Source organism: Triticum aestivum, chromosome 7A (assembly GCF_018294505.1).
Source record: "Triticum aestivum cultivar Chinese Spring chromosome 7A, IWGSC CS RefSeq v2.1, whole genome shotgun sequence".
Lineage (NCBI taxonomy): Eukaryota > Viridiplantae > Streptophyta > Magnoliopsida > Poales > Poaceae > Triticum > Triticum aestivum.
In genome coordinates, this window is record NC_057812.1 from 220,680,106 (window position 1) to 220,702,999 (window position 22,894).

Sequence of the window (22,894 nt, forward strand, 5' to 3'; positions counted from 1 at the left end):
ATGAGTTACTACATCACTGGGTGAAAGAACCGTGGACTAGTTTCAAGTGGATGGATCCATCCACTTGAAACTAATCTGCGGTTCTTTCACCCAATGATATAATAAATCATCATCATCATCATCATATCATTAACAACTTATCATCATAATACATAATTGTCATATAACACCTCCTCATGATCATCATTTTCATCAATGAGACATCATATAGCAAGTTGGTCACCAGTCATAATCACAACTCCTCCTCCTCCTCATTAACTCCAACACAATGTAGCACATAATAACACATTGTACCTAGGACCTACTACCCTCTCTTAGTTAAAATAACATAAAACAAGGTAGGCCCTGACTCTCCATTATGGAGAATGGAGATTATCCTGTCTCCAATTCTCGCCCTTCGCACAACGTTGCTTCCAAGTAGCTCCCTACGATTGACCATACATTTTTTACAATCTTTGATTGTCATGTCTTCATTAGTTTTAGAAATCTGGTATGAACAGGAGTGATTTGTAGGATGACATGGCCGTAAGTTCAAAACATCAAGGCGACCTTTCGGAAACATCAGATGAGACACACAATCCTTTGGATTTTCTGTTGAAAAACATAGCAATAATGTTGTAGTTAGCAATGTAGTTGAGTTTTAGAAAAATTTATGCAAATGATGCATGGATGTCGTAATAGTAAAGAATCTTACCATGGCATCTCCATGGATGTTACCATAGTTCAACACGTGCATTAGTGACACGTATTGACCATAATGTGGAGGAATTTGATAATAGATATTGTAATTCTCAAGATCACTAATAAATGATATCAGATGATTTTTCTCCTGATAAGTTAATTCTGAGCCATCTATGTAGTAGGTTATGTCTACCATCTTCCACACATTCTTTGAAGAATGAAAATAAGTTATCAATGGAAATAAGCTATCAACTATTTTGAAATAAATAATATAAATTACTTAATAACTATGTTTGAGAAACTCACATGGCGGTAGAATTGGAAGCGTATCAATAAGGACCCAAATGTCCATATTATCTTGCTCGATGTCAAGATCACTAAGATCCATGGTGACAATCATACCCGCATGAAAAGCATACGTCTTGCAAAGTGCTTCCGAATTCAGGCAACCAAAATGGGTTACGCTCTCAGAATTGTATAGATTTACATCGAAATCCTTACCCTGATGGGTCCTTAGCTGAATTATCTTTGTTTCCATACTTTCATGATCTTGAAAATCCATCCTCTTCAAGAGATAGTGTCTTGCATGGCATGGGATAAGCTAGTCGGATTGTAAAAGACGAAAATTACACGTTGAAGAAGCAGAAGTCATGCTTAATTACAAAAAAACACTTGTCGTCATTGCGTACCATTTCAAAATCGAAGGTCTCCTGGAGCTTAATGCTAAAGCGCCGACCTTCTACCAGCTAAGGCATGTCGCACTGACCCCGGTCGTCGCCACACCAGTCGCACTCCACCGGGAGACTTTCGTCGTCCGACGACGACATTGACGGCATTTCCTATGTTCATAATTGAAACATTAAACTTGTACAATTAAATATATGTACTACAAAAACTAAATTAGATCATTATTATTCATCACGGGTTGACCATCAGTTTGTCGAGTCTTTTCTTTAAAAACTCTCAGCCCACGTGGTGTATACATTCGATCGTTGGTGATGGTTGTTGAGGGAGTCCTGGACTAAGGGGTCCTCGGGCGTCCGTCCTGTTAGCCATGGGCCGGATTGATTGGCTATGAAGATACGAAGACCGAAGACTGTACCCATGTCCGGATGGGACTCTCCTTGGTGTGGAAGGCAAGCTTAGCTACCGGATATGTAGATTCCTTTCTTTGTAACCGACCTTGTGTAACCCTAGATCCTCCCGGTGTCTATATAAACCGGAGGACTTAGTTTGGACAAGAGACTCATTATCATACCCATACAAGCTAGACCTCTAGGGTTTAGCCATTACGATCTCGAGGTAGATCAACTCTTGTACTACTCATTTTCATCAATATCAATCAAGCAGGACGTCGGGTATTACTTCCATAGAGAGGGCCCAAACCTGGGTAAACATCGTGTCCCTTGCCTCCTGTTACCATCGACCTTAGGTGCACAGTTCGGGACCCCCTACCCAAGATCCGCCGGTTTTGACACCGACATTGGTTCTTTCATTGAGAGTTCCACTGTGTTGTCGCCAAAAGGTTTGATGGCCCCTTCGATCGTCAATAATGACACTGTCCAAGGAGAAACTTTCGTCCCCGGATAGATCTTTGTGTTTGGCGGCTCCGCACTACGGGCCAACTCATTTGGCCATCTAGAGCAGATCAAAAGCTACGCCCCTGACCATCAGGTTAGATTTGGGAGCTTGAACTATGTTGCGAACATCCGTGGAGACTTGATCTTCACCGGATTTGAGACCGTGGTAGCCGCTCCCGGTCACCCCGATGATCATAACCTAAATTTGTCATCTGGACGCATCCAGGAGATTGCTCCTGTAACTGCTCTACCCCTAGATCCGGAGCAAGCAGCGCCATCCAAGGACGGGAGGATCAACCCCACTCTGGAGGCCACAGATTCCACGGCGTTGGAGCCGCACATAGACTTAACCTCTCACGACGTTTTTGTCAGCGGAACTCCGGACTCGTCTCCAGTCTTAAGTTCGGAACCATGTGAGCCCTCGGACGCCGAGCTCGATCGTTTGTCGATCTTCGAATTCAGCGCCGCATACATCTTCCAGCACTCGCCTTTGGGCGATGTGCTAAACTCATTAAAAAACCTATCCTTGGCGGAGGACTCACAACCGAACTATATCCGGCTTAAACTAGGGGCTGACGGTGGAGAATTTTGCTTCCCACCCGCCACCCACTTCATAGCCATGGTCGAGGATTTGACCGACGAACTTGATTACGACTCTGAAGACATCGACGGTATGGACGACGATGCCGGAGAAGAAGAGGCCCATAACCCGCTGTTCACCGGACGCTGGATGGCCACTTCCCGTATGATGTATACATGGTGGATGCACCAAAGGAGAACAACGGCGAGGACAAGGAAGATCCAGCTGAGGATAAACCTTCTGAAATACAGTCCAAGCGCTTGCGTCAGCGGCTCCGCTCTAAGTCACGCCGTAGTAAAGACAGCAACACTGGCACATGAGAAGATAACACTCCAGAAGGTGCCGAAGACAATGAAGACCCCGTCGATGCAGTTAATGAACAAGATGAACGGGAAGGCGGGCAGGTTAACCCCGGTAAACAGGCCACGCATGAAGATTCAGAGGACGATAATTACCTTCCGCTCTCCGAGGACGAGGTGAGCCTCGGCACCGAGTATTTCATCATGCCTGAGGAACCTCTTGAGCAGGAGCGCTTCAAGCGCCAGCTAATTGCCACTGCAAGGAGCCTAAAAAAGAAGCAGCAACAACTTCAAGCTGACCAAGATCTGCTCAATGATAAAAGGACCGACGTCCTAGCAGCCGAAGAATACGGCCTCAAGCGCCCAACCAAAAGCTACCCAAAGCGCAAATTGCTACCTCAATTTGACGAGGAGGCGCCGGAATACATACCTCCATCTTACAATGCGGCTGACCGACCACCACGTGGTCGAGACAAAACAACAATTCATGCCGAACACCAGCCAGCCCCCGCCTCAGCGCACAGGTAGAGGTAAATTAGCCCATGGTCATTCGGCAAAACCTGAACAATAAAGCAGGACATACTAGATCAATCTACGGATCGCGAGGACGTGCCTCGACACGCGATGACGGCCACCTATTCGGACGTGACAAATTTAGTCATGAGCGGGCTGAAAACCATAGACGGACTCCATCAGAGCTACGTCGCGATACAGCCTGATATAGAGGCGCTGCACACCCTCATTGCTTCACCGATGAGGTCCTGGATCTTGAATTCCCAGAAGGGTTCAAACCCGTGAATATAGAATCATACGATGGAACCACGGACCCCGCGGTGTGGATCGAAGAGTTCATTCTCCACATTCATATGGCCCATGGCGATGACCTCCACGCCATCAAATACCTCCCTTTAAAACTCATGGGGCCAGCTCGGCACTGGCTCAACAGTCTACCTGCAAATTCTACTGGCAACTGGGAAGACTTGGAAGAGGCCTTCCTCGATAACTTCCAAGGTACATATGTTCGACCTTCGGACGCTGATGACTTAAGCCATATAGTTCAACAGCCCGGAGAGTCCTCCAGGAAATTCTGGAATAGGTTCTTAACTAAAAAGAACCAAATCATCGATTGTCCGGGTGTCGAAGCCCTAGCAGCCTTCAAACACAGCATCCGCGACGAATGGCTCGCTCGCCACCTCGGCCAAGAAAAGCCAAAATACATGGCAGCCCTCATGGCACTCATGACCCGCTTTTGTGCGGGCGAGGACAGTTGGTTGGCCCGTAGCAAAAGCAATGCAAGCGACGCCGACACCTCTGAAGCTAAAACTAGCAAAGACAAGTCTCGACGCAACAGATATAAACATCGAAACAACAGTGATAACACTGAGGACACGACAGTCAATGCCGGATTCAGGGGCTCTAAGTCTGGTCAGCGGAAGAAGCCGTTCCAAAAGAACAATTCAGGCCCATCCAGCTTGGACCACATACTTGATCGTCCGTGCCAGATTCATGGCACCCCAGACAAACCACCCAATCATACAAATAGAGATTGCTGGGTTTTTAAACAGGCCGGCAAATTAAACACCGAGAACAGGGAAAATGGATCGCAAAGCGAGGACGATGACGAAGAGCCCTAGCAACCGAACACAGGGGGACAGAAGAAATTTTCCCCTTAGGTCAAAACAGTGAATATGATATACGCTACCCACATCCCCAAGAGAGAGCGCAAGCGTGCGCTCAGGGACGTTTACGCGATAGAGCCAGTCGCCCCAAAATTTAATCCATGGTCGTCATGCCCGATCACCTTTGATCGTCGGGATCATTCGACCAATATCCGTCACGGTGGCTCTGCCGCACTTGTCCTAGACCCAATAATTGATGGGTTCCACTTGACTCGTGTCCTTATAGACGGAGGTAGCAGCCTTAATCTGCTCTATCAGGATACATCATGAAAAATGGGCATTAACCCATCTCGGATTAAGCCCACTAGGACTACATTCAAAGGAGTCATACCAGGTGTAGAGGCCCGCGTATGGGCTCAATCACACTAGAGGTTGTCTTTGGATCTCTGGACAACTTCCGAAGCGAGGAGTTAATCTTTGATACCGTCCCTTTCCGTAGCGGCTATCACGCACTGCTTGGACAAACTGCGTTTGCTCGATTCAACACAGTACCACACTATGCTTATCTCAAGCTCAAGATGCCCGGTCCACGTGGTGTCATAACAGTCAACGGAAATACGAAATGCTCCCTCCATACAGAAGAGCACACAACTGCCTTAGAAGCAGAAGTACAGAGCGGCCTTCTCAAGCAGAACCTTAATTTGGCTGCCGTGCCCACGAACACTGTTAAGAGGGTCTGAACTACTCTACAGCAGGAGAGCTCGGCTCGTCAGGAGCTCGACTAGCAATCCGGCCTTCGTTGCAATTCCGATCAAGTGGTGGCATTCGTGCCGCGCGTACATAACTACGCACTCAAAATCCCATGGGCATCGACGAAGGCATAGCTAGCTTGTGGTCTGTAGTACAGCTCAACCGACATCAGATACACACATACTTTCACTTTTACTTGTTTCCTTTTTAGGTCTCAATCCCACAGGCACCATCTGGTGGTCTGGTCGTCGGTCCTCTTGAAGGATAAACACACCAAGACGGCAAGAAACGCAGACATATGGGGGACTTTTTAGGTGATTCCATTAACGATAACTCTACCTGTTTTTCAGGACCCGCATGCAGCTCTACCTTGGTTTTAGCATGTCAAATAGCCTGTTGCTTATCGCACTACCTGTATTAATGCGCCTTGACGTACTAATTAAATTACAATGAGAATAGTTTGTGGTTGGAGCTATAGGACTCCAACTTTTTACCTTCGTACCTTTTCTGTTTTCTTTCTTTTTTCAGCTGCCCTGTGGATAACCCTATCAGGCAGCACCCGTACACTTTGGTACGTTTCACGTTCGCCAGGGGCTGCACAGCACCCCACACTATGGCAACAAAAGCCTGAACACTTTCTATAAGTATAGTTCGGCACCCTGAATTTAGCATTATATGCATTGGCTCCGATCATGTCTTTGGTCAATAGTTGGGTTGCCCGGCTCCTGTGCTTGCTACCTTACGTTCCGCTATATCGGCTAAGGTAGTAAAGGGAGAACTACTGCAATCATGCCTTGGTTTATCCAAAGGAGCACCTCAGTAGAGAAAGCCGAAAACTGACTGTCATGATGCGGTGAGAGCCGGTCAGCTGTTCGGAGGTTGCAAATCGTTGGAGATTTCTTCTGCATTACGCGAAGGATTGGTACTTCCCGATCACACGCTTATAGCACTCTAGTTCAGATACTAGGGGCTGCGCCCATGTTTTTATTGTCGCACTCCTATGGCTAAGTGAGGGTGAGGGAGTCCTGGATTAGGGGGTATCCGGATAGCCGGATTATATCCTTTGGCCGGACTGATGGACTATGAAGATACGAGATTGAAGACTTCGTCCCGTGTCCGGATGGGACTCTACTTGGCGTGGAAGGCAAGCTAGGCAATACGGATATGTATATCTCCTCCTTTGTAACCGACCTTGTGTAACCCTAGCCCCCTCCGGTGTCTATATAAACCGGAGGGTTTTAGTCCGTAGGACAACATACAATCATACCATAGGCTAGCTTCTAGGGTTTAGCCTCTTCGATCTCGTGGTAGATCAACTCTTGTACTACTCATATTATCAAGAATAATCAAGCAGGACATAGAGTTTTACCTCCATCAAGAGGGCCCGAACCTGGGTAAAACATCGTGTCCCTGCCTCGTGTTACCATCCGCCTTAGACGCACAGTTCGGGACCCCCAACCCGAGATCCGCCGGTTTTGACACCGACATTGGTGCTTTCGTTGAGAGTTCCACTGTGCCGTCGCCGTAAGGTAGGATGCCTCGTCTCGTTGTTAAAAACAACATCACTGTTGGAGGAGCCCTGGTTGTCTGCTAAACTCTCCGGCTTGGCAGTTTCGTCATGACCGCCAGTTCGGCCACCGCACCGACGATGACTTCTCGGGTCATCAAAAACAACCTCCACGCCGGCTCGGAATTCGCTGAGCAGATGGATCCAATAGAGCTCTCTTCCCTAAACAAGCTCTTGGATCGTATCGCCTCCTTGGGAGTCGCTACAGACTATGATCGGATTGGGCTTAAACCCGATTAGAGGGAGATTATATCTCCACCGGTCACCCATCATATTGCGGTGGTGGAGGAACAATGCAACGATTCTTCCTCTACCCTGAGGACTAACTATGTCCGGATTCCTGAGCTCTCTGAGCCGGATACCCGTTCACGGGAAGACATCACCCAAGCCCAGAACCTAGAGTCAGGCAGCGGGCCAGACTCATCGGGCAACACTCTGGAATCCAAACTTCCAAGATTGGAAACTCCTCGGCCCCTGGGTCTCAGATCGGGTAGGGGTTCGGACTCAAATCCACCCACCCGCCCAGACATAAACGATCTTTCCCACATCAGGCAAGAGCCCCATGAAACAGTACATCATTATTGGGCCAGATTCCTCCTTGTGATGAACAAGGTTAAGGACTGTCGCAAGGTAGACGCAGTCTCATTTTTCTGCAATAATTGCACGGACAAGGGAATCCTTAACGCCTTAAGTCGCCGTGACATATCACGCTTCGCTGACTTGGCGTCCATAGTATGAAAGTACCGTGCGATGGAAAGCGCCTGGAAAACCGAAACAAAATTTTGGGATTATCCGGCTCGGAATATACACCCAGTCCGAAGTAAAAGGGTGCACTATCACAAAACACCCGAGTTAGTTATAAAGAGACAAAAACCCTCTACAGGGCATAGAACCGTATTGGAGGGATGGCTTAACGGATCCTGCAAAATTCATAGTACAGTGGATACCATACCAACACATAGCCTTAGAGCATGTTGGATACTCCGGCAGGTGGCCAAAAGTGGTGAGGATCTTCTCGTCCCAAATGCCACAGAGCACCATCCCGTGGATAACATACGGTATTAACAGTCTTTGAAACGTTCGCATCAAATAATAGGCGCAAGCGCACACTCCGCAGCCTCGCCGAAATCTGCCACGTGGCAGCAATGAATCCATGGAGTGACACGGCTATTACCTTCAATGCCAGTGACGAACCTAAATTCCAAACAGCCCGAGCACCAGCTGCACTGGTCCTCAGCCCAATTGTGGACGGCTTTCGACTCACCAAAGTACTCATGGACGGCGACAGTGGATTAAACCTCATCTATGAGGAAACTCTTCAAAAAATGGAAATAGACTGGAACCGCATTGAGCAAAGCAGCACAACCTTCAGAGGAATCATCCCTAGTCAGGAAGCACGCTGTGCTGGGAAAATCACACTAGATGTGGTATTCGGCACGCCGGAGAACTATAGGTCCGAAGAAATTACATTCCAAGTGGCCCCTTTCAGTAGCGGATACCACACCCTTTTAGGACGGGAGGCGTTCAGGATCTTCCAAGCCATACCCCATTATAGGTACATGAAGCTCAAAATGCCCGGGCCCAACGGAATCATCACTCTCGCTAGTGATCCGGACATAGCACTCCGCACCGAAAACAAAACAACCGCATTGGCCCTCGAGGCATTATCCGAAGCCCTTTCGGCCGAGGAATTAACTGCGCTACGCTCCACAGTGGATAGGGACGATGTGATACTTGACAAGAGATCCAAGTCCACCTCTTTTAAACCAGCGGAAGAAATAGTCAAATTCCAAGTCCACCCAACGGACCCTACAAAAACAGCCTCCATCGGGGCATAGTTAAACCCCACTGTGGACGCCGCACTACGAGAGTTCCTGCGCGAGAATTGGGAAATATTCGCCTGGCACCCCTCAGACATGCCAGGAATCCCACGCAGGCTGGCCGAGCACAGCCTTAATGTCCTAAAGGGATTCAAGTCGGTCAAGCAGGCTCTTCGGCGTTTCTCTGAACCTAAGAGACAAGCTATGGGAGAGGAACTAGCCAAGTTATTGGAGGCCGGATTCATTAGAGAAATAAAACACCCGGACTGGCTAGCAAACTTGGTGATGGTACCAAAGAAGGACAAATCCTGGCGCCTATGCGTCGATTTCAAGGACCTCAACAAGGCTTGCCCAAAGGATCCCTTCCCCCTCCCCCACATTGATCAAATTATCGATGCCACCGTAGGACACGAGTCATTGTGTTTCCTTGACGCATACTCCGGCTACCACCAAATCAAGATGGCGGAGTCCGACCAAGCCGCAACGGCTTTTATCACACCATACGGCCCCTTCTGTTTCAACACAATGCCTTTTGGGCTCAAAAACACCAGCTTGACATATCAGCGCATGATTCAGACATGTCTGGAGAAACAGATCGGCAAAACAGTAGAGGCATACGTAGACGATGTGGTCATCAAAACCAAACACGTCGACTCTCTAATAGATGACTTGAGGCTCACATTCGACAACCTCCGAACATACGACATCAAGCACAATCCAGAAAAATGCATTTTCGGCGTACCAGCCGGAAAGCTCCTGGGCTTCATTGTCTCCAGTAGAGGAATTGAAGCTAATCCGGCCAAAATCCGAGCTTTGTCATAGTTGGCTACCCCAATAGACCTCAAACAAATGCAGAAATTAACTGGATGTGTGGTGGCTCTAAGCCGCTTTATCTCCCACTTAGGAGAAAAGGAATTACCCCTTTATCGCCTCCTTCGGCACCCCGAACACTTCGAGTGGACAGACGCGGCCACGGCCGGATTGGAAGAAATAAAAGCCATACTGGCAACCAACCCAATCCTGGCCGCGCCAAACATTGGTGAACCAATGCTGTTATACATTGCGACAACTCATCAGGTTGTAAGCGCAGTGCTCGTCATCGAACGAGAAGCAGACGGACATAAATTCCCTCTTCAAAAGCCGGTATATTATGTATCCACTGTCCTCACTCCATGCAAATCACGGTACCCACATTATCAAAAGATACCCTATGCGGTATTCATGGCACCCCGGAAGCTGCGACACTACTTTCAAGAGTGTTCGATTACAGCAGCCTCGGAAGTGCCACTTAATGATATTATAAACAACCGCGACGCCACGGACCGGATTGCCAAATGGGCCATTGAGCCCCTCCCGTTCGACATAACATACAAACCTTGGTGAGGCATTAAATCGCAAGTATTGGCCGACTTTGTCGCCGAATGGACGGAAGCCGAACTCCCTAAAGAGTATGACGCATACTCCAATTGGATCATGCACTTCGACGGCTCCAAAATGCTGGCCGGTCTGGGGGATGGCATCGTCCTGACGTCCCCAACCAGAGATATCGTTCAATACGTACTGCAGATACTGTATACAGACTCCAACAACACAGCCGAATACGAAGCCCTGTTGCATGGTCTTCGGATGGCAGTCTCCATGGGCATTCAACGCCTAGAGGTGCATGGGGATTCGAACCTCGCAATATCCCAAATAAATGGAGACTTTGAAGCCAAGGATCCGAAGATGGCGGCCTATCGAAATGCCATCCTAAAGATGTCTCGGTTCGAGGGGCTCGAATTTCACCATGCGGCTCGAGAAAACAATCAGGCGGCGGATATCCTCGCCTGCACCGGCGCAAAACGCGATGCGGTCCCCCAACATCTTTTTGGAGAGGTTGTTTAAACCATCCGTGGTATGGGAAGGGGACACCGGTAGCAATAGTCCGGACCCAGCCACAATGCCCGATACCAAACACTCTGACATAATCGGAGGCTCTGCCACCGAAATAACACCTTCAGCCCACGTCATAATGGCCATCATTGCCCCGTGGACAGAACCATTCTTGGCCTACCTAACTAGGCAGGAACTTCCCAAGGACCAAAATGAGGCACGCTGCATAGTGCGGCTCTAAAGCCTACAGGGTCCACGAGGGAGAGCTGTATAAAAAAAGCACTACCGGAGTCCTTCAAAGGTGCATCTCCGAAGAGGAAGGGCGGAAGCTTTTGGTAGAAATTCACGCCGGACTCGGCGGCCACCATGCCGCAGCCCGGGCCCTTGTAAGCAAGGCCTTCCGTACAGGTTTTTATTAGCTGATGGCCCGGGCAGACGCACGTGACCTGGTCCAACGCTGCGCCAGTTGCCAGCTTTTTGCAAACCAAAGCCACATGCAACCCACCGCCCTCCAAACAATCCCCATTACCTGGCCCTTCGCGGTCTGGGGGCTTGACATGGTTGGAACCCTTAAAGGGGGAACCCGTAAGAAAAAAATACTTACTGGTCATAGTGGATAAATTCACCAAATGGATAGAAGCTAAACCTGTTAAAACAGCCGAATCCGGACCGGTGATAGACTTCATATCCGGGGTTTTACACCGTTATGGCGTCCCCCATAGCATCATCACTGACAATGGCACGAACTTCATGGCCGACGAGGTAAAACTCTGGTGCAGCAACATGGGCATCAAGCTCGATTATGCTTCTGTCTATCACCCACAAACCAACGACCAAGTTGAGCGAGAAAATGGTCTTATCATGAGTGGCATCAAACCCAGATTAGTGCGGTCCTTAAAGGAGTCTAACACGCACTGGGTAGAGGAGCTCGACTCCGTACTCTGGGGGCTGCGGACCATGCCGAATCGTACTACCGGATACACACCCTTCTTTATGATGTACGGTGCAGAGGCAGTTCTGCCCTGCGACATAATTCATGACTCACCTCGAGTGCGCATGTACGAAGAAAGAGAAGCCGAGCTCGATCGGCAGGACAGTCTGGACACTCTGGAGGAGGAGCGCGACGTGGCAAAAGCCCTTTTATCAGCAACAGGCTCACAGATACCAAAGTAGAGAAGTACGGGCCAAAACTTATAACGTTGGCGAGTTAGTTCTATGCCCGCCGGAGAAGAAAAAGACCAAGCTCGAGCCCAAATGGGAAGGTCCCTTCATTATTGACCAAGTTCTGATCGGTGGAGCGTACCGTCTGCGGGATGCATCGAATAATCGACTTGAGCCGAACCCATGGAACGCAGCCAGGCTCCGAAGATTCTACGCCTAGCGCCGGACTCTATGTTCGTCTCCTTCCTTTGTCCATTTTTTGCATATACATTATCTGTCTTTTTTATCTTTCTTTCTTTTATTCTTTTTCAAGGCCTTCAAGGGCCAACTTGTGCCTCGCTTGCACACTATAGACGTGCTAACCGCACTCATTATACCTGGGGGCTTCTTACACAGAAGCTTAATTATATTTCTGGGCTTTATGCCCCACACATGTGTTATTCTTCCGCATGTACCTTTTCTTCGCCATTATATGCATCGATATGACTTAAGTTTTGGCCAAGCTGGGTTGCCTGGCTCTTTTATTTATGCCCTACATTCCCGTTAATTCGGCTAGGGCATAAGGGGAGCACCTCTGCGATTGTTACTGTCGGGTCAGCCGGATGTGCACCTCAGACTGGGTGAAGCCGAAAGCTAGCGTTCTTAAGGGAATATTCGGTCGGCGAACAAAAGATGATTTTTATTTTATTCTCCATATATGCCCCCAGATGTTTTTGCCTGCATCTCCGCTCGCAGTCTGGACATGCACTTTAGGGCATGCGTACCCAGGGAAAGGAACCCCTAACGGAACTATTCTCCCTGGAAGATGTTTCTTACTACCCATGTAATATAACATAACTAGTTGGGTACTTGTCTGTTTAAGCACTAATGACCCCTACGCTTGGTTTCCACGCATACCCCGGTTCTTATATAACTGAGCGGGTATTCGGACATACTCCGGACTATCGGGTCCCGAGGTTGAAGCAAAAAGGTCCGCCATGACAAATGATCTACAATCCGGCTAGAAGGCATTATACATGTCACTTTAATTACATAGTCATGTAGACTGACTAAATTCCTCTTCTATACCATCCAACAGGCGGTCTAGCCTACAATCCTGTTGGGAATACTTTGCGGCTAATTCTACTTGCCCATACACTAAGCTAACAGGGATCTCTTTCCCATCGGGCCCCACAGGTCTGACCTCGGCCATGTGGTTCGGGTCAGTCTTGGTATACCGCGTCTTCACCATGGCCTAGGCTTCCCTGGCACCTTGACGGTAGGCCGATATCTTCCATAATCGGAAGCGCCGTCGTGCTCCCTTGAGCTTCTCCGCAAGCTCTCCAATGCCTTCTGGCAGGGAGACGGCTGGCCACAAGGCCTGGGCAACACCTTGCATCACCTGCCGAACTTGTTCGTGCAGTTGTGAGAGCTCAGATAGAAGATCACCCGCAGACCCAGGCATCTCCTCCGCGGGACAACCCGTCAGCATACCTGTAGACATAAATCTGTTAGCGGCTTCTCCGCCGACCCCTTTTTAAGGGTTCGTTCAAGCACTTATTGAAAATGCCGTGTCGAAGCCGCTTATTCTCCTTCTTGGAGTCCGCAAGCTGGGCTCGAACATCTTTTAGTTCCACGCTTAGCTTGGTATTGGCATCTTGGAGATTGTTTTTCTCCCACCGGACCTCAGTTAGCACACGTTCGCCAGCCTTTAGCTGTCGTACGACATGCTGGTCCTCTGGATTATCTCTAGATTCATCTGCAATATCTATTGTTAGATTTGCAGCCATGCCGCACACTATATGGTACCCATCATTCTTTGAAACAAATGTTACCAGCCGGGGACTTTTTAGGTTCCTTCAATGCAGCAACGATGGCCTGAAGTTGGGTCTTGCATTCCTCTAGCTGCTGTGACAGTCAAGTATTCTTCTCTGTAAGAACCTGCACAATAGATGATCCTTAAATCAGTTCTGCCAACTGTTTCAAGTCTCAGGGGCTACTGATACATATAATCGTCAGATTTACTTACCCGTACATCCCTTACATACTGGTTCATGGCTCTGGCTAGACCATTTTGAGCAGCATGGAGGTACGCATCTCCAGAATTGAAGGCATCAAATGCCTCTGGTGAGAAGCAGGCGTCACGAAGTACGGCCCGGCGACGCCTATGATTCATGGCGCTCTCCACTTCTGAATTTGTAGTGGATAGTCTATCCGCATCCTCTGTAGGAGGAGTATTCGGCGTCCGCCCCATGTCGGCTTCTGCCTCTATGTCCGGTCCTAGAGCCCGACTGGTGGAAGCATGATCAGCAGCCTCACCGGACACATCCCGGCGAGCGTTTTTTCTGTTAAAGAAACATGGACATCATTACATTTTGAGAAAGACGACAACCACGGCGCGGGGTTTTTGTCATACCTCTGCGCCGGCGTCTCCGTCCCGACCGCCTTCCTTTTTGGCCTGCCCGACCTCGGTGCCTCTTGTTGGCGAGTTGCTGCGGGTTTGGCACGGCGTCCCGAAGGCCTTCCCTGTAAAACACCATATGTATATGGTAGGTGAAGTGTCTAAAAGGGGATCCTAGTTTCTGGAGTTGGGATTTTTAGTTTTTCTTACGTGCGACGCAGGAAGCAGTCTGGGATAGTCGGCCATAATGGCCACGATGGCGTCATCACAGCTTAATTGATAGAACTGCCGGTCTATCAGCTCCACGAATATGTCCGGATCTTCTTCGAGTCCGGGACCAAGGGCCCGGTCAGGGTCCTCTGGTTGTGGGGATGGGCTATTGACCTCCCTTATGGCTTTTCGCAGTTCCTGCTGCACAATGGCGAGGTGAATACCTACGACAAAGAATGCGGGAAGAATGGGAGTAGGGAGATATAACTCACCCAGCTTGGAGGGTTGTACATAGAGAATCCGCCCCGTGGCTTGATGCGGATGAACTCCTCTTCCTCTCCCTTGAACAAACCAGACAGATTTTTTGCTAAAGCGGTAGCGTTGTCCGGACCCTTACACCCGCAACGGGTGGCATCGTCTTCCCCGTTAAAACACCATAGGGGGTGCCCTCGATATTGAAGTGGCTGCACTCCCCGCATAATGCATATTGACATAACCTCGATTACTGTCAATCCTGATTGAGCCAGCGCTTTAATCCGGTTCATCAGGTAAAGGACTTCTCTGTTGTCTTCCTCCTGGGGGCTCTGTGGGCGCCAACTTCGGCGTTTCTTCAGAGGAGCATTGTTGAACTCAGGAAGACCCCGCCGAACAGGGTCCGGAAGGGAGACGTCCTCCATATAAAACCATTCCGAAGGCCAGTCTTCGGACGTCTTCTTCGGAGTACTGGACATGTATCCGGTTTCAGCGTTGCGCCATATTTCGGCTTCGCCCACTTGATAAAGTGACCCCTTCTGTGTGTGGGGGATGAGGCAAAATAACCTTTTCCACAGCTCGAAATGAGCCTCGCAGCCCAGGAATAACTCGCAAAGGGCAACATAGCCGGCGATGTGTAATATGGAAGCAGGGGTGAAATTATGCAGTTGGAGGCCGTAAAACTCCAGGAGCCCGCGGAGGAACGGATGAATTGGAAATCCGAGTCCCCTTAATAAATAAGGAACAAGGCATACCCGCTCCCTCGTAGAGGGGCTGGGGAAGCTCTCCGCTTGCTCCCCGCCATTGTAGGTGGCGAGCCCGGCTCGGACAGGAACCATATACGCTGGAGGGAGAAATCCCTTAGTCTGCAGTTCGACTAATCGACTGTGTGGGACTGAACACCTCTCCCAATCACCGGGCTTAGGGCTACGAGGGCGGGAGGAGGAGCTGCGGAGGTCGGCCATGTTGGAGTGGATTTTTCCGAAGCGCGCTCCGATGGGTTCTCGCTAGGGGAGGATGATATGGATTGGATCTAAGAATCCCCATCCCTTTAATAGACAATTTATTTATCTGGCCAGGGGGGCAAATGTAAAAATGCCCTGGCGCCTCGTATTCATTCGATGCGTGGGAGATAGCCCTTATTGGGCGCAGAAGCCAAGAGGTCCAACATTTATGGGGCCGGACACTGCTTAACAAACATTCGAAATTTGGAGAAGAACCCGCCTTGCAATGCCGAAGACAACACTGCGCGCCCGACTCATCATCATTGAAGCCTGGTTCAGGGGCTACTGAGGCAGTCCTGGATTAGGGGGTATCCGAACAGCCGGATTATATCGTTTGGCCGGACTGATGGACTATGAAGATACGAGATTGAAGACTTTGTCCCATGTCCGGATGGGACTCTACTTGGCATGGAAGGCAAGCTAGGCAATGCAGATATGTATATCTCTTCCTTTGTAATTGACCTTGTGTAACCCTAGCCCCCTCCGGTGTCTATATAAAGCGAAGGGTTTTAGTCCGTAGGACAACATACAATCATATCATAGGCTAGCTTCTAGGGTTTATCCTCTTTGATCTCGTGGTAGATCAACTCTTGTACTACTCATATTATCAAGAATAATCAAGCAGGACGTAGGGTTTTACCTCCATCAAGAGGGCCCGAACCTGGGTAAAACATCGTGTCCCCTGCCTCCTATTACCATCCGCCTTAGACGCATAGTTAGGGACCTCCTACCCGAGATCCACCGGTTTTGACACCGACAGAGGGCGTTACAGCCGCATAGTCTGGTTGCCTGGTTCGTTGTGCTAAACAACTCCTTCAAGGACCATCTAATTGGATCAAGATTGTTTAGATTCCATCCCGAACACCCCCGTACTACCTACGTGGGGGCAGAAGCCGACGATTGGTTAACCCTCAGATTTCATATAACACGGCCGCACATGAAGTAAAAATATAAAAACATAATAAGCATTATATTGCATAAACTCTTTGTTTCATCATACAAGGCAGAAGGAGCTCGCATACATTCACTCAAAGATAGTGTCTTTGGAACAGGGATCCACAACAATACGGGATCCCTCCAGGACACCATCAAAATACAACTCGGGTCGGCAGTGCTCCTTGCCCTGAGGTGGCCCCTTGGTCATTAGCTTCTTGGCATCCATCTTCGCCCAGTGCATTTTGACGCAGGCAAAGGCCATCCGTGCACCTTCGATACAGACCGACCGCTTTATAACCTCAAGCCGGGGGCAAGCATCAACAAGTCGCTTCACAAATCCGAAGTAGCTGCTAGGTATCGGCGTGACAGGTCATAGTCGGACTATCAGCTCCTTCATGGCTAGCTTGGCCGCCTTGTGCAGCTCGACCAGCTGTTTCAGCTGGTCGCTGAAGGAAACCGGATGTTCGAGTCGAAGATATTGAGACCAGAACAACTTCTCCGTAGAACTCCCTTCTTTGGCTCGATAGAACTCGGCAGCGTCTGATACACTGCATGACAAATCCGTAAATGCCCCTGGAGAGCTCCAAATTCGGGTAAGTAAAAGGAACGCTTCCTTCACAGACTTGCTTTGCATAATGAAAGCCTTACCCGCCGCGATCTTCCGGGCCGCCTGGATTTCCTAAAGGGCACTCTGGACTTCGGCTCGAGCCTCTTGCGCGCTTTGGAGGGCCTTCGCAAGTTCGAATGCTTGCGTCTTAGAATCACGCTCTAAGGACTCGCACTTCTTGACGGCGTCCTGGAGCTCTTGCTGAACCTCGCCGACCCGGGCCTCGTGCTTCTCGCGCGCTGTCCGTTCCTTGGCCGCTTTGTCCCCGGCCTTCTCTAATGCCTTCTTGAGGGCCACCACCTCGGTCGTGGCCCCTAATAAAGTTCATGGCACTTTAGTCAGCATGAACCATTCATCCTTCCTAAACATACACACAGGTTGCTGCATACCTTTGATATCCTCCAGCTGCTTCTTCACGAGGCCGAGCTCTTTCTCGGCCCGCTCTAGATTCTGCTTCAGTCCGGAGACCTCGCAGTGTGAGCGGCAATAGCCAGCAGCAGCACCTGCTTATTCAGAAAGACATATTATGTTAGACTCCTGCAAAAATTATTTTGATCCCCTGTTCGGCCTTTCCTTTCCGGACACCGAACAGAGCATCAGGGGCTACTGTCCACATTGTGATATTTTTTCTACAATTGTTACCTCAAAGCGTGTTAAAAGGCTAGTGCAGGCCTCGGTCAGTCTGCTTTTGGCGGACTGAACCTTTTCGATCACCGTACCCATAAGGACACGGTGCTCATCCACAATGGAGACGCCTTGCAGTGCTTCCAGCAGATTGTCCGGTGCCTCTGGTTGGACAAAGGTCATCAGTGGAACAGGCACACCTCCTCCTTTTGGGGAAGGCCGTTCGCTGGACTCCGGAGCCGTGTAGGTCTCCAGAATGGTATTCGGCTGAGGGCCGAAGAGAACTTGGCCCCCACTGCCAGTCCCCATGGGGGCTTTTTCCCCCATGTGTCCGACAGCCGAGGAGTCATCCTGTGGCGCCACCTTAACGATTTCTGGAATCTCCCCCTGGTCGGGGAAGATTCTTTGGGACGCCACCTCGTCATCACCCTTGGGTGAGGCAGAATGAGCGGGCGGCAGAGAAATGCTAGCCATCTCCTTTGAGTCTAGTGAATCCTCTATCAAGGATCGCGGGGAGCCGTCGCGGGCCGGACTCTAATGGCATAGTTTAAACATGTTAATATTATGAACTAGAAAGGCCAGGTATTGGGAGGTGCATAGGGTTTTGGTACTTACAAGGCAGCCCGAGGCTTGGTCTGTGGCATTCGCTCTGGACTGCTTTCGACATCCCATGCAGAGTTATCCGCAAGGGAGCCCTTCCCCCTCTTGGGCGCCTTCATCTCCAGATTCGTGGATGCATCTCTTTTCTTCTTTCCCCCCTCCGGGGGAAGCCGCCTTATTCTTCCTCCTCGCCTCGTCTTCGGCGACCAAAGAGTCAGTCTCATCTTTGGACGACATATCCGAAGTGCCCTTTCGGCGAAGGCCACTCCTGCTCCCTTTGGCCGTCTTCTTGGCCTTCTTCTCCAGCACATCATAAGGCGCCGAAAATAGCATCTTCATTAGGAGTGGGGTTTCCTCATCTTCGGGAAGTGGAGCTGGACAATTAATCCACCCCGCTATGTTGATCCAGGCCTGAAAATTGATAGGAAGGCTTATACTCCTTCCCGATATATGCCTGTAAAGGCTATACCTTGAATACATGAAAGAACTTACCGAATTGGCCTGGTGCTTTAAGCTGAGCCCACGATCTTCGGTCGTGGGCGGTGGAGTCTCACCGGCCTTGAAGAGCACTTTCCAGATATCTTCGTGCGTTGTGCCGAAGAGCTCTAGTAGAGTCAGGTGCTTGGCCGGATCAAACTCCCACAAATAGCAAGTCCGGCGTTGGCATGGAAGGATCCGGGGAATGAGCATAACCTGGATCACGTTAACGAGTTTGATCCTATTGGTTATCATGTTCTGAACGCATGTCTGGATCCCAGTCAAATCGCTCTAAGAGCCCCAGGTGAGGCCCTTCTCTTGCCAGGAGGTGAGCCGTAGTGGAGCTCCGGATTGAAATTCGGGGGCCACCGCCCAGTTAGTGTCGCGTGACTCGGTGATGTAGAACCATCCCGACTGCCACCCCTTCACTGTCTCCACGAAGGAGCCTTTGGGTCGTATAATGTTGGGCATCTTGCCCACCATGGCGCCTCCGCACTCTACCTGTTGGCCTCTCACCACCTTCGGCTTTACATTGAAAGTCTTCAGCCATAGGCCAAAGTGAGGCGAGATACGGGGGAAGGCCTCGCAAATGACTATAAATGCCAAGATGTCGAGGACAAAGTTGGGGGCTAGATCATGGAAGTCTAGCCCGTAGTAAAACATTAGTCCGCGGACAAACGGGTGGAGAGGGAATCCCAGCCCACGAACGAAATGTGCAAGAAACACAACCCTCTCATGGGGCTCTTGGGTAGGGACGATCTATCCTTCGGTCGGGAGACGGTGAACGATCTCCTTGTCTAGGTATCCGGCCTCTCGAAGCTCCTTGATGTCTTTCTTCTTAATAGAAGAAGCCATCCACTTGCCACCTGCACAACCCACAAGGGCGCGGCAGGAGGCCTAGGAGCGCCCTGGTGGGTTGTGCGCACCTCGGGTGCCCCCCAGACCGCCTCTTTGCTCTATAAATACCCCAATATTTCTAGAACCCAAGGGGAGTCGACGAAATATTCATCCAGCCGCCACAGAGTCCAGAACCACCAGATCCAATCTAGACACCATCTCGGATGGGGTTCACCACCTCCATTGGTGCCTCTCCGATGATGCGTGAGTAGTTCTTTGTAGACCTTCGGGTCCGTAGTTAGTAGCTAGATGGCTTAATCTCTCTCTCTTGATTCTCAATACAATGGTCTCTTGGAGATCCATATGATGTAACTCTTTTTACGGTGTGTTTGTTGGGATCGATGAACTTTGAGTTTATGATCAGATCTATCTTTTTATAGCCATGAAAGTATTTAAGTTTCTTTGATCTCTTTTATGTATGATCTCTTATAGCCTCGTATTTCTTCCCTGATATTTGGGTTTTGTTTGGCCAACTTGATCTATTTATCTTCCAATGGGAAGAGATGCTTTGTAGTGGGTTTGATCTTACGGTGCTTGATCCCAGTGACAGAAAGGGAACCGACACGTATGTATCGTTGCTACTAAGGATAAAACGATGGGGTCTATCTCTACATAGATAGATCTTGTCTACATCATGTCATCATTCTTATTGCATTACTCTGTTTCTCCATGAACTTAATACACTAGATGCATGCTGGATAGTGGTCGATGTGTGGAGTAATAGTAGTAGATGCAGGCAGGAGTCGGTCTACTAATCTTAGACGTGATGCCTATATAATGATCATTGCCTGGATATCGTCATGAGTATTTGACGTTCTATCAATATCCCAACAGTAATTTGTTCACCCACTGCTTTGCTATTTTTCTCGAGAGAAGCCACTAGTGAAACCTACGCCCCCCCGGGTCTCTTTACCATATTATTTGCCTTTGCGATCTACTTTTATTTGCTTTTATTTTCAGATCTATTAATCCAAAAACCCAAAAATACTTTGCTGAAATTTATTCTTATTTATTTGTTTGGCGTTCGATCTATCAATCTACTAAAAATTTACCTCACGTCCGTTTGCCTATCTTGAGGCGCCGTACCCCGGAAGGGATTGACAACCCCTTTAACACGCCAGGTTGCGAGAAGTTATTATTTGTGTGCAGGTGCTGTTTACGTTGTGTTGCTTGGTTCTCCTAATGGTTCGATAACCTTGGTTTCATATCTGAGGGAAATACCTACCGCCGCTGTGTGATACGTCCATTTTGCATCATGCTTTCATATCAATATTTATTGCATTATGGGATGTTATTACACATTATATCACAATACTTATGCCTATTCTCTCTTATTTTACAAGGTTTACATGAAGAGGGGGAATACCGACAGCTGGAATTCTGGGCTGGAAAAGGAGCAAATATTAGAGACCTATTCTGCCCAACTCCAAAAGTCCTGAAACTTCACGGGAGCATGTTTCGGAATATATAAAAAATATTGGGCAAAAGAAGTACCAGGGGGGCCACCCACCGTCCATGAGGGTGGGGGCGCGCCCTACCCCCTGGGCGTGCCCCTGCCTCGTGGGCCCGCTGGTGGCCCTCTAATCCCCATCTTTGGCTATATGGAGTCTTTCATCGAGGAAAAAATCATAAGCAAGCTCACGGGACGAAACTCCACCGCCACGAGGCGGAACCTTGGCGGAACCAATCTAGGGCTCCGACGGAGCTATTCTGCCAGGGAAACTTCCCTTTGGGAGGGGGAAATCATCACCATCATCATAACCAACAATCCTATCATCGGGAGGGGGTCAATCTCCATCAACATCTTCACCAGCACCATCTCATCTCAAACCCTAGTTCATCTCTTGTATCCAATCTTTGTCCCAAAGCCTCATATTGATACCCGTGGGTTGCTAGTAGTGTTGATTACTCCTTGTAGTTGATGCTAGTTGGTTTACTTGGTGGAAGATCATATGTTCAGATCCACTATGCATATTAATACCCCTCTGATTATGAACATGAATATGCTTTGTGAGTAGTTACGTTTGTTCCTGAGGACATGGGATAAGTTTCGCTATAAGTAGTCATGTGAATTTGGTATTCGCTCGATATTTTGATGAGATGTATGTTGTCATCCCTCTCGTGGTGCCATGTGAACGTCGACTACATGACACTTCACCATTGTTTAGGCCTAGAGGGAGGCATTGGGAAGTAATAAGTAGATGATGGGTTGCTAGAGTGACAGAAGCTAAAACCCTAGTTTATGCGTTGCTTCGTAAGGGGCTGATTTGGATCCATATGTTTCAAGCTATGGCTAGGTTTACCTTAATACTTCTGTTGTAGTTGTGGATGCTTGCAATAGGGGTTAATCATAAGTGGGATGCTTGTCCAAGTAAGGGCAGTACCCAAGCACCGGTCCACCCACATATCAAATTATCAAAGTACCGAACGCGAATCATATGAGCGTGATGAAAACTAGCTTGACGATAATTCCCATGTGTCCTCGGGAGCTCTTTTCTTTATATACGAGTTTGTCCAGGCTTGTACTTTGCTACAGAAAGGATTGGGCCATCTTGCTGCACCTTATTTACTTTTATTACTTGTTACCCGTTACAAATTACCTTATCACAGAACTATTTGTTACCGATAATTTCAGTCCTTGCAGAGAATACCTTGCTAAAAACCACTTATTATTTCCTTCTGCTCCTTGTTGGGTTCGACACTCTTACTTATCGAAAAGGCTACGATAGATCCCCTACACTTGTGGGTCATCAAGACTCTATTCTGGTGTCGTTGCCGGGGAGTGAAGCGCCTTTTGTAGGTGGAATTTGGTAAGGAAAATTTTATATAGTGTGCTGAAATTTACTGTCACTTGTTACTTTGGAACATAATCCTTTGAGGGGCTTGTTCGGGGTATCTTCACCCCAAGCAGTAGAGCAAAGAGTTGCTCCTCAACCTACTGAACCTACTGAAAATGTTTACTTTGAAATCCCTTCGGG